Source organism: Aquarana catesbeiana, linkage group LG03 (genome assembly GCF_042186555.1).
Source record: "Aquarana catesbeiana isolate 2022-GZ linkage group LG03, ASM4218655v1, whole genome shotgun sequence".
Taxonomy (NCBI): Eukaryota; Metazoa; Chordata; class Amphibia; order Anura; family Ranidae; genus Aquarana; species Aquarana catesbeiana.
In genome coordinates, this window is record NC_133326.1 from 702421675 (window position 1) to 702433840 (window position 12166).

Below are 12166 nucleotides of genomic sequence, written 5' to 3' on the forward strand. Positions count from 1 at the left end.
GAACGGGCGAACACACGATGTTCTAATCAAAGTTACGTTTGACTCGAACATCGGGCTCATCCCTTGTCATTTGTGTGACAGGTGGTCTCTGCTTTGTTTGGGAAAGAACCAGTTAAAATCAGTGGCTCCTATGGGCGTAGTGCTGCAGACATGATGTAGCTGTTTTCTGGCTGGTGGTTGTTGACTTAACTGTATACAGCAATTTGGGGGTAGACTATTTTACTTATTTCTCTCTGTTTTATATCTGTGTCCTCTTTAGTGAAAATCCTTTTTTTGGCGGTACACTTTGCTTCTAGCAGAAATGAAGTTATTTTATTTACGACTTCCCCTTGTAGGCAACGAAAAGTGTATGCTTCCTTTCCCCCACCTTCTAAACACAGTATTTTGACTTGTCTATTTTTTTTTTTTTTTTATATCTGATCTTCCGGTTAGCTTTGTATCAAACTAACAAGAAAAGAAGAAATAGTCATACAAGGCGTGCTGGGGTGGAGGGGGTACGGAAGGGCCAGCTGAAAGTTTCTTCTCTCAGAATCAGTACACCAAGAACAGATGGCCAGAAGAATAGGCATCTTGTTGCACTACACGACGGAGTCAGAGTGGGGGAACTGTAAGTACACGAAGCACTATTCTACCTACAAAAACTGGGATGGATCCCCCAGATAAAATAGAGAGAGGCTCTCCTTAATGTGCAGAACCAGAGAGCACCCTGGTCACCTGAACGCCTGGTGGTGGGGTTGGATACTGGTGGTGTGGCATATAGAAAATATAGAGCTCAGTGTACAGGGGTATTGAATGGAAAGGCTTGCCAGTAGACAAAATGACTCCTCTGGACTCCTCTGTGCCCAGGCTAATGCATGTTCCCATTTGTGCTTGCAAGAATTGGGCCCTGGCTATTGCATAGACATGTGCCCTTGCACATTCTCCTGCATGCCAGCGGACGCGTGCACCTGTGACCGATGTTGGCGCCAAACGGGCTATTTAAACTTGGCCAGTGCTCAGGATAAGTGCTGCTTTTTCTTCAGCCTCCTGTGTATCCTGTGACCCTGTGACTCTGCATCCTGATTCCAGCTAAAAATACACAAAAATCATCATTAGTGGACACAAACGCAACATAACGTACAAACCTACAGGGGAATAGGAGGGTGCAGTACAGGGGGGGGGGGGGGCAGGAGGGCATGGTACTGGAGGGGGCAGAGGGTACAGTAACGGAGAGGCAGGATGGCACAGTACAGGGGGGCAGGAGGGTACAGTACATCAGTCTCTTTTGTGGTAAATTAACACTTATATTGAGGTTGGGATTTGACCTAATCTGAGCTTGCAGCATCTGACATCTGGAGCTACTGTTTATTAAGAAGCTGATGAGCTGGGGAGCTGGCTGCCTTTGCTGAGTATGTGACGGGTCACCGGTGGATTGCATCCCATTGCCAAGCGCTGTCGACCTCTTTAATTTTGGGGAGTCGAAACTTTTGGTAAGGGAATAGAGCTCTGTGTTTGGTGAAGGAATACGGGAATCACAATAAGGATTGTTGACACTTAGGGGTTGATTTACTAAAGACAAATAGTTGCACTCTGCAAGAGCAGTTGGTCCAGAGCTTAGTAAATGAGCAGAAGCTCTGCTGACTTCCATCATCCAATCATGTGCAAGCAAAATGCATTTTTTTTTAAATTTTCCTTGCATGTGATTGGGTATTCTTTGCAAATGATGTTTTACCTCATTTACTAAGCTTTGGAGCAGCTGCACTTACAGAGTGCAACTGCAGTCTATTTGCCATTTAGTAAATCCACTGCTTATAGTTCACCCGTCATCAAATCTGAGGGGTAGATCTGAAATGAGGGGGGAAGCTCTGCTGATTTTATTATCCAATCATGTGCAAGCTAAAATGCTGTTTTTTATTTTCCTTGCATGCCCCCGTCGGATCTACAGCGCCTGCACTTCCAAGTGCACTTTCAGTGCAATTTCAAGTGCTCTTTGCACTTGTAGTTTGCACTTGTAGTGCAAAGTGGAGTTGCCTTTAGTAAATAACCCCCTATGTTATTTAGGCATTTAGTATATACTTTAATATAGGATGTATTATTTAACCACTTCAGCCCCAGAAGGATTTACCCCCTTAATGACCGGGCTATTTTTTGTGATACGGCACTGCGTCGTTTTTAACTGAAAATTGCGTGGTCGTGCAACACTGTGCCCAACCAAAACGTATGTCCTTTTTTTTCCCACAAATAGAGCTTTATTTTGGTGGTATTTGATCACCTCTGCGTTTTTTTTTTATTTTTTGCGTGACAATTGACAATTTTGGGAAAAAAAACCCAACATTTTTTACTTTTTGCTATAATTTAATATAAATAAATAAATACAATATATTATATGAAATATATAATTATAATTTAATAAATACCCCCCCAAAAAAATCAGTTTAGGCCAATATGCATTCTTCTACATATTTTTGATTTTAAAAAAATGCAATAAGCGTATATTGATTGGTTTGCACAAAAGTTATAGCATCTGCAAAATAGGGGGATAGATTTATGGCATTTTTATTATTATTATTTATCTTTTTACTAGTAATGGCGGCGATCAGCGATTTTTAGCGTGATTGCGGCGGACAGATCGAACACTTTTTTGACACTTTTTTGGGACCAGTGACATTTATACAGCGATCGGTGCTATAAAAATGCACTGATTACTGTTTAAATGTCACTGGCAGGGAAGGGGTTAACACTAGGGGGGGATCGAGGGGTTAAATGTGTTCCCTGGGAGGTGTTTCTAACGGTGGGAGGAGTGTACTGACCGGGAGTAGAGAGAGAGATCGCTGTTCCTGATCATTAAGAACAGACAATCTCACTGTACTCCCCTGCCAGAACGGGGATCTGTTTGTTTACATTGACAGATCCCCGTTCTGGCTCTCTGTGGAGCGATCGCGAGTGGCCGGCGGACATCGTGGCCACGCGCATCGGCTCCGGCCTACTGTATCTGATGCACGAAGCGACGTACACCTACGGCTATTCGCGCAATAGAGCCGACCTGCCGCAGTATAACTATGGCAGCTGGTCGGCAAGTGGTTAAATGGACAGTGCGCCCAAATTTTCCTCTACCCCCAACTCGCTCATCAATGTCTTTATGGACCTTGCTTTGTGCACGGGTCAAAATCATTTGGTGGAGGGGGGATTATGGTGTTGGGGTTGTTTTTCAAGGGTTGGGCTTGGCCCCTTAGTTCCAGTGTCCAGCATCAGCATACCAAGACATTTTGGACAATTTCATGCTCCCAACTTTGTAGGAACTGTTTGGGGATGGCCCCTTCCTGTTCCAATAATGATTGCGCACCAGTGCACAAAGCAAGGTCCATAAAGACATGCATGAGTGAGTTTGGGGTGGAGGAACTTGACTGACCTCAACCCGATAGAACACCTTTGGGATGAATTAGAGCGGAGACTGTGAGCCAGGCCTTCTCATCCAACATCAGTGCCTGACCTCACAAATGCGCTTCTGGAAAAATGATCAAACATTCCCATAGACACACTCCTAAACCTTGTGGACAGCCTTCCCAGAAGAGTTGAAGCTGTTATAGCTGCAAAGGGTGGGCCAACTCAATATTGAACCCTACGGACTAAGACTGGGATGTCATTAATGTGCGTGTAAAGGCAGGTGTCCCAATACTTTTGTCAATATAGTGTATATTGTTTAGTAGTGATGGGCGAATACACCCCGGTTCGGTTTGCACTAGAACTTCCGAGCATGGAAAGTTTGGACCCAAACCGGGAACCCTATGGGACCCAAACTCGAAAAATCAATAGTCTCCATTTTGAAGGCTTATATCCAAGTCACTGGACATAAAAAGGATATGGGGGCCCAGGTACTGCCCTAGGGGACATGTATCAATGCAAAAACTTTTTTTTTTTTAAAATATTGTTTTTAACCGCTTAAGGACCGCCCACGTACATATACTGCGGTAGGGCGGCCCTTAAGTGCAAAATCACATACCTGTACGTAATCTTCTTCTTCGGCTCTGGGGCGCGCGTGCCGCCGGAGCCCCGCATCCACTGGAGCCAATCAGCGGGTCCAGTGGACACGATGTCCACCAGGAACCCGCCGATCGTTTGCAGAGAGGCAGAACGGGGGTCTGCCTAAGTAAACAAGACAGACACCGCCGTTCTCCCAGAGAGGAAAATAGAGATCTCGTGTTTCTGCTAAGCAGAAACACGGATCTCTGTTTTCCTTTAGTCAAAGCACCTCCCCCACAGTTAGAAAGCACTCATAGGGAACACATTTAACCCTTTGATTGCCCCTGGTGTTAACCCCTTCCCTGCCAGTGTCATTTATACAGTGAGAGTGCATTTTTTAAGCACTGATCACTGCATTGGTGTCACTGGTCCCCAGAAAGGAAATACATTTTATTTGGGTACAGCATTGCACAACCGCGCAATTGTGAGTTAAAGCGACGCAGTGCAGTATCGCAAACAATGGCCTGGTCAGGAAGGGGGTAAAACCTTCCGGAGCTGAAGTGGTTAAAATAGCAGTGGTTTTAATGATGCTTAAAGGGAAACAATAAAAGGCTCCATGCACACTGGAGCTCAAAAACGACCATTTGTTGACGTTTGGGCGTTTTTTTTTTTTAACAGCCCATAAACTCCACTCTGTGTTATCCTATGTGTCCATGCACACATGGACGTTTTTTTAGCTTTTATCAGCAGTGGAGTTTATGGGCTGTTGTCTGAACTGCCCTAAAATCCCGTTCAAGAGCAGTCCGAAAAACGCCAGACGCTGGTAAAAGCTGTTAAACGCGGGTTAACGCTGTAAACCGAATGTTAAGCCTCGTCAGGCGTTTCTCTGCTTCTATTCAAAATCAATGGAGCCCATTGATTTGAATAGAAGTCGCACCAGAAGTCGGATTATAATGATCCGACTTGCGGTGCTGAGGATGTAGAAGGGGAACCCCCCCCCCTGCCAAAATGATTAAAAAAATGGCGTAGGGTCCCCCCCCTCAACAATACCAGACCCTTCAGTCTGGTATGGATTTTAAGGGGAACCCCCCCACGCCCCCCAAAAAATGGCGTGAGGTCCCCCCCCCCCAAAAAATCCATACCAAACCTTTATCCGAGCACGCAGCCCCGCAGGTCAGGATAAATGGGGGGACGAGCGAGCGCCCCCCCCCTCCCCCCCTCCTGGACCATACCAGGCCACATGCCCTCGACATGGACTATTTATCTTTCAAAAAGTGTTTTTCAGTGCTAAACTTTTCATCCAGTTTCTAAATTGCTGCATTTGTAAATTTCAGGAGAAAGTATTTAGAAATAATAGTGGTAAAAAAAAAAATAATAAGAACTTGTGGGTTTAAAGAGGAACTGTAGTCTGCTGACATAATTTTTAATAAGACAAATGGAAAACCTGGTGCCCACAACTAGAACCCCAGCTGGATCTATTATAGGCAGACCAAGTATGTAAGTAAAAAAGTATATTTTATTCAAATACATATAAACATAGACAGAGATAAGAACAATGATGACATCATATAAAAACAAAATACATGGCACCCAAATGTCGCAACTGTATGTGAACCAACTGCCCTTGGAATAGGCGGGTTAGTGGTGATGCATACTGGCGTAGACTCCTTACATGTTGCGGACAAATTACAGTCCTACTTCTTCTGAGGTTTTTAATGTCAAATGGGTACGAGATTTCTACAATGCAAATGCAAAATGTACAGAATTAGTATTTTATAAACAATTTACAAAAAATTCAAAAAGTAGAGATAACAAAAATATATATACAGATGTCATCATATATAATATAATATTAATATAGCTGTACTCACAAAGTCACACATACAGTATTGCATGTGTCTAAGGAAGAGATGGGAATAATGGTAAGTCCTTCACTCCGGGAGCATGCAAAAATCCAACCCCAGAGTGGAAAAAGGAGGATCATGGATACATGGCAACAAGTGCTACAGCAAAAGGACACCTAGCTATGGGGCACAAGGCTCCTGCTACTGATGGGCCAGCAGTTGGGAAAGTAAAACTTAATCCTGAAACTGCAGAGATTGTTGTGAGCTCAGCTGTGTAAATAAACAAGAGGGTGTGGATTAGAATTGCTAGGGGTCTTTTAATTCAGGCGTGCACTGACAATTTCTTTTCCAGGGCAGTAAAAAGTCGGCCAAAGCCAAGCTCTCCATATAGTTTTTCCCCCCCTTGTTATACTACTGTGAATATTGCTGAGAATAGGGTCCCACTGAACTACATTACCTGGAGGGGGAAAGGGGAGGAGTGGGCAGGACAGGAGGAGGAGGAAGGAGGAAGAAAGGAAGGTGAAGGGAGACATCCCCGTCCGCCACCCCACCCCCCCCCACGCCCAGACTACCCTGCTGCCTGGCCCTACAGGGAAGTTATAACAGTAGGATAAACCAAATCCCTGGGGCGGAGACTCGGCCCAAAGCAATTAGCCCCCAACAAATGGTAGCTGAAAACGCCAGGCTAAGGAGAAAGCATGAGAGGCCGTACAACACGAACAACTGAACCCCAGAGCGCCAGAGAGAGTCTCAATACCAGCTCTATTCAAAAATACTTAAAAGAAGTAAGCGCCAAAAGCCCAGGCATGGAGGCGAAACAAACAGGGGCTAAGGATAGAGAGAAAGACCAACAGAAGCAAAAAGGGGGTCAGGGGGACAAGGCCTGTGAAGAACTGGACCTCGAGGGGGCATTAGCCTGGAGCTCCGTGGAAGAACACAGGATATTGGCGTTAGTTCCAAGTAAAACAGAATCAGCAGAAATGTTTTCCAAACTAGAAAATGTGATAAAATCTGAAATCTCAAACGTTCGAGCGGATATGGGGCACCTCCTTCGGCGGGTGGAAGAAGTAGAGGTAGCCTCAGCGCTTCAAACTAAAGAAATTTCCGATTTAAAGGATCAAGTCTACAAACTGCGGAAGGAAAACCGCAACATAGTGTTCCAGCTGGAGGAACAGGAAAACCAAAGCCGCCGACAAAACCTGCGCATTAGGTCCATCCCGGAGCAACAAAAGGAAGACCTATGGGAAAAGATGAGGAAAATCTTCAACCCAATTATGGGAAAGCGAGAAGAAGAGCCCATATTGATAGACAGGGTGCACAGAATAAGAAGGCCCCCCCACATAAAGTTAGATACTCCAAGGGACGTGATTGTTAAATTTCACCAATACGAAGACAAAGAAAGAATATGGAAGAAATTAAAGGGGGCCCCCCCTATAACGTTCGAAGGCCAGGAGCTTCAGATATTTTCGGATTTATCTGTAGGAACCCTCGCTCGCAGAAGACAGATGAGGCCAATTCTGGACCAGCTAAGGAAATATAATTACAAATACAGTTGGGGGTTTCCAACATCCCTGATTGTCTTAAAGGACGGCAGATCAAGCAAGATGAGATATTTGGAAGAAGCTCAGGACTTCTGCGACAGCCTGGGTATCCCCATCCCAGATTTGTCGCAGGCCAGACTGACTGAGAGACCTTGAGGGTAGAATGTTATGACCTGACCAGGGGGGGGGGGGGGGGCGGGGCGGTCAGTGGAGGGGTACCTCTTTTTTTTTTTTTTTTTTTCTCTGCTCCTCCCCTGCTGGTCCGCCTCCCCTCCCCTTCAGGGGGGTTGTGGGCTTTTTTTTTTTTTTTTTTTCTCTGTGGTGATGGGCGGTTGTGGGCCAAAGGTTGTGGGTCGGGGGGGGGATGATGATGTACACTGTTGCTGTGTAATATTGCTGTTGGGGGGGGGGGGTGGAAAAACTAGAGGCGGGTCCACTGGGGTATTTAGACTTTAGAGATAAGCCACACCTCATACACTCTCTCCTGGTGGGGGGGAGTGCAGAAGCCAGGGCTCTCGCTGGAGCCCATCCTTGGGAGGGAGTTCCGTAGATTGGAATGGGAGCAGTTCCAAGTCGGGGGACTCAGGGTGGAAATTTCACCATTGGTGGGGGGGGGGGGGGATAGTGGGTGGGATGGGGGGGTGGGCAGTAGTAAGGGGGGGTGGTAAGGGGAGTGGGAGGGGTACTTCAGGACGTGCTCGGAGGAGTTGGAGACATGACTGTAGATCAGGTCTATCGAAATGCTGGAGCTAAGACTTATTTCGTACAACGTGAAAGGGCTAAATTCACCTAGCAAAAGACATAAAATCTTAAGAGAACTGGAACAGCTGAGGGGAGACTTAATCTTTCTTCAAGAGACACACTTGACTCTTGACACTAGAGTGAGGCTCTTCTCCGCTAGGTTCCCCCAGTGGTTTTATGGAGACACTCCCGACAGGGGGTCAAAGGGAGTCGCTATTGGACTGTCAAAGGCCACAAACTTCTCCCTAAGAGAAAGAATGGTAGACCCTGAAGGCCGTTTCATTTTTTTAAAAGGCAAACTGGGACCCAAACTGATTACCCTAGCAAATGTATATTGTCCCAATAAGAAGCCCACTGTTTTTTTGGGTCAGATACTGAACATACTGTCAGGGTTTGGAGAGGGGGTAGTGATCTTGGGGGGGGGACTTAAATTTTTACCTAGACCCAGAGCTGGATGGTACGTCCCGTGCCCAGGGGACAGGGAAGGTGTCTCTTAGGGCTATCAGGCGCAAGCTACATCAAAGTCAGTTGATAGATGTCTGGAGGCTCCAACATCCTAACGAGAGAGATTACACCTTCTTCTCCCCTGTGCACGGGACCTACTCCAGACTGGACTATTTTTTAGTAGACCATGGTTTGCTGGATTGGGTTATAGAAACAAAAATAGAAGTAACAACTCTGTCCGATCACTCCCCGATCATGATGCGGATTAAAATACCGGATGTGCAAGGGCGTCTTGGCTCATGGAAACTAAATGAGGATCTATTAAGGGACCCTGAAATCGTAGAGAGATTGCAGGACGAGGTAGAATTTTTTTTTAAAACAAACGATACGGGGGATGTACCATCAACTATACTATGGGATACACACAAAGCCTACATCAGGGGTATATTGATATCAATAGGCGCTGGTCTGAAAAAAAAGAAAAGAGAAGAGAGAGAAAAATTATTAGGGGAAATTTATTCCTTGGAACAAGCACATAAAAAAACAAGGGGCCTGGACCTGGACGGTTACCACTTACTGGTCGCCAAAAGGGAGGAGTTAAGAGACTTGATGGACCTAGAAGCCAAGAAAGCTATAAATGCTATAACTAGGAACAACTACTTCTGGGCTAATAAATCTGGCAAACATTTGGCCAGGATTATTAGGAAGAAGAGAAGCAGAAACTATGTAGAGAAAATACTCAGTAAAGGAGGAGCAGTGAGTGTGACTAGTAACGCCATAGCAGAAGAATTCAAAAAGTTTTATGGGGACCTGTATTCGATCGGGCAACGGGGGTTAAGCGATACTGCTCGATTAGATAGGAGCAAGGAATTCCTGAAGGAGGTGGGACTAGAGGGCCTGTCAGTCGAGGAGAGGGATCTACTGGACAGACCCTTGGAAGAAGAAGAAATTCTGGTAGCGTTAAGGGAATCTCCGAAAGGGAAAAGTCCAGGCCCGGACGGCTTCACCTCCCTCTACTTAAAAAAAATGAAACATATCCTGGTCCCGAGGCTATGCCGATTTTGGAATGACCTCGGTCCAGGATCTGAAATGTCCAGGGAAGCTTTAATCGCCACAATTACCCTAATTCAGAAGGAGGGGAAAGACTCTAGGTTGTGTTCTAGCTATAGACCAATCTCCCTTCTGAACGCTGATGTTAAACTATACGCAAAAGTTTTAGCGAATAGGCTTAGAGAGAAAATGACTAATTTGGTACACCCAGACCAGGTCGGTTTTGTCAATGGGAGACAGTGTAGGGACAACGGGGTTCGAGCGGTGTTATTATCGGAAGTATGTAAACAAGGGGGACCCCCAGCTCTATTCCTGTCAATTGATGCTGAAAAAGCTTTTGACAGGGTAGACTGGGGGTTCATGATCAACACTCTGGAGGCCATGGGCTTCGGGCAGAGGTTTGTCTCCTGGGTCAGGGTTCTGTACAGCAACCCGGCAGGGATGGTGAGAGTTAATGGGGTGACATCAACGCCCTTCAGGATGTTCAACGGAACAAGACAGGGTTGCCCTCTCTCCCCCCTCCTGTTTGTTCTGACCCTCGAGCCGCTGTTGTCCGCCATTCGGAATAATTCGGACTGCAGCGGCATAAGGGTCGGAACGGAGGAGCATAAACTAGCGGCTTATGCCGACGACGTAGTGTTCTTTATAACAAACCCTAGAATAACTCTCCCCAATATATTGCAGATTATCAGAAAATATGGAGAAGTTTCGAATTTTAAAATTAACTCCAGCAAATCTGAATGTCTGAATATTAACATAAGTAAGCAGGAAAAAAATCATTTGGCCGCTGTCTTCCCCTTCCCATGGAAGGAGGAGATGGAATATCTGGGGATTAAACTAGCCAATACCTTTAATAGACTATTCATAAAAAATTTCATTCCTATGTTAGATGACACCAGGCGAGAAATGAGAAGACTTCAGGTCAGACCCTTATCGTGGTTCGGGCGAGTCAACGCAATAAAAATGAGTGTGATGCCCAGGATCCTGTTCAAATTCCAGATGCTGCCCATTCCTTTACCAGGATATTATTTTAAAGCTCTTAGGAAGCTTATAAGCGAGGCTGTTTGGGGTGGCAAAAAACCACGCATCGCCTATACAGTATTAAGTAGGGGGAAGAGAAGGGGTGGTATTGCCTTACCAGACTTTAATAGATATTATAGCGCAGTGGTGTTGTCCAGGATCACAGAATGGAATAAAAAAGACACGGACAAACGCTGGGTTCACATTGAGCACTTTTTGAGCAACATGAATTTAGGACAGGCACTTTGGAACCCTCCAAAATTTAGAACACTGAGCACTCACACATCTTTATTAACGCTTAACATGCTCAAACTTTGGGATAGGATACACTATAAGAATAAATGGTCATATAACTCACCTCTGATACACATGAAAGATAACGTTTTTTTTGCACCAGGGAGGAGGGAGGGAATTGGTTGAAGGGCGACACTGTACAATTGAAACATTTTCTAAATAAGGGGCAAATACGCACTTTTTCGGATTTAAGTATAGAACCCCACCTGTGGGTAATGAATGGATGGAGGTACCTCCAGCTCTCCCACTTCGTCGAAAGTCTCCCGAAACCTCTCAGGAGCATGGAGGAGCTCAGACCGTTCGAGCAGCTCTGTGTAAAGGAACAAGCAGGGAGAGTAATCACGCAAATATACAAGATCCTGGGAGCCACGGAGGAGCTGGAGGTGCCCCCATATATTAAAAGGTGGGAACTGGAACTGGGCTCTCAATGCAGTGAAACTGTGATAGATAAGATCCTGAGGATGGCTCATTATGTAGCAGCCGACTCTAGAAGATCAGAAAGCCACTTTAAATGTCTCGCGAGATGGTATGCCACCCCAGACAGGGTTAGCAAAATGGACAGGACTAAATCAAATACTTGCTGGAGGGGTTGTTCCACCCCAGGAACTATGGCCCACATTTGGTGGGAGTGTCCTATTATAAAAATCTTTTGGAAAAAAATATTAAGTTTGATAAAAGCTATCACAGGGAAAGTAATAGCAGAGGACCCATGGGTTTGCCTCTTCCATGGGACCCCAGACCCGGTGAAGAACTACAAAACCTCTCTGATCCCTATTATGCTAGACGAAGCTAAAAGGCAGATATCAACGAATTGGCTGAACATCTCGAGGCCCTGCACTCGAGAATGGTTGTACAGCCTCAATGAAGTATACAACGTTGAGCGTTTAGATAAGGGAGGAGTTGAATCCGAAGAGGAGGAGCACTTAGGGAAATGGGCAGCCTGGATTAGGTTTAAAGGGACCTGGGATTATCTGAAGGAGATTGTAGGCCCAGCATAAATAAACAGCATAATTACACAATTGGGTAAACATTATTTTCTCGCTGAGCACAGGCCTGAGGGGAGGGGGAAGGAGAGGTGGGGGGGGGAGGGAGGGGATAACTGGTTATAAGAATTTAAAATGGTTATGTCTGAAGATTTATCCCCGAGGGGTTTTGTATTGTTATTTATAAAAAATGATAAATAAAGAATTAAAAAGGAAAGGAAAAAAAAGAAAAAAAAAAATAGAATTGCTAGGGGTAACTGCATGCATTTGGCAAAGCTGTTCGGACTAGGCCGACATAATTCGTGCCAGT

The 12166-nt window shown here is 45.4% G+C and overlaps 1 protein-coding gene across 8 annotated transcripts in view; it reads left to right on the forward strand.

Annotated features, from left to right (window-relative positions):
• Positions 1-12166, forward strand: part of LOC141133605 (alpha-2,8-sialyltransferase 8E-like) — a 344333-nt gene that overhangs the window by 128818 nt on the left and 203349 nt on the right. The window contains exon 1 of one of the 8 annotated variants that reach the window (XM_073623079.1): positions 438-607. The exons of the other annotated variants lie outside the window; for them this stretch is intronic. The gene's annotated coding sequence lies outside the window, so the exon portion shown is untranslated. Of the gene's footprint in view, positions 1-437; positions 608-12166 lie in introns of those variants that run through there. 8 annotated transcript variants of the gene reach the window in all.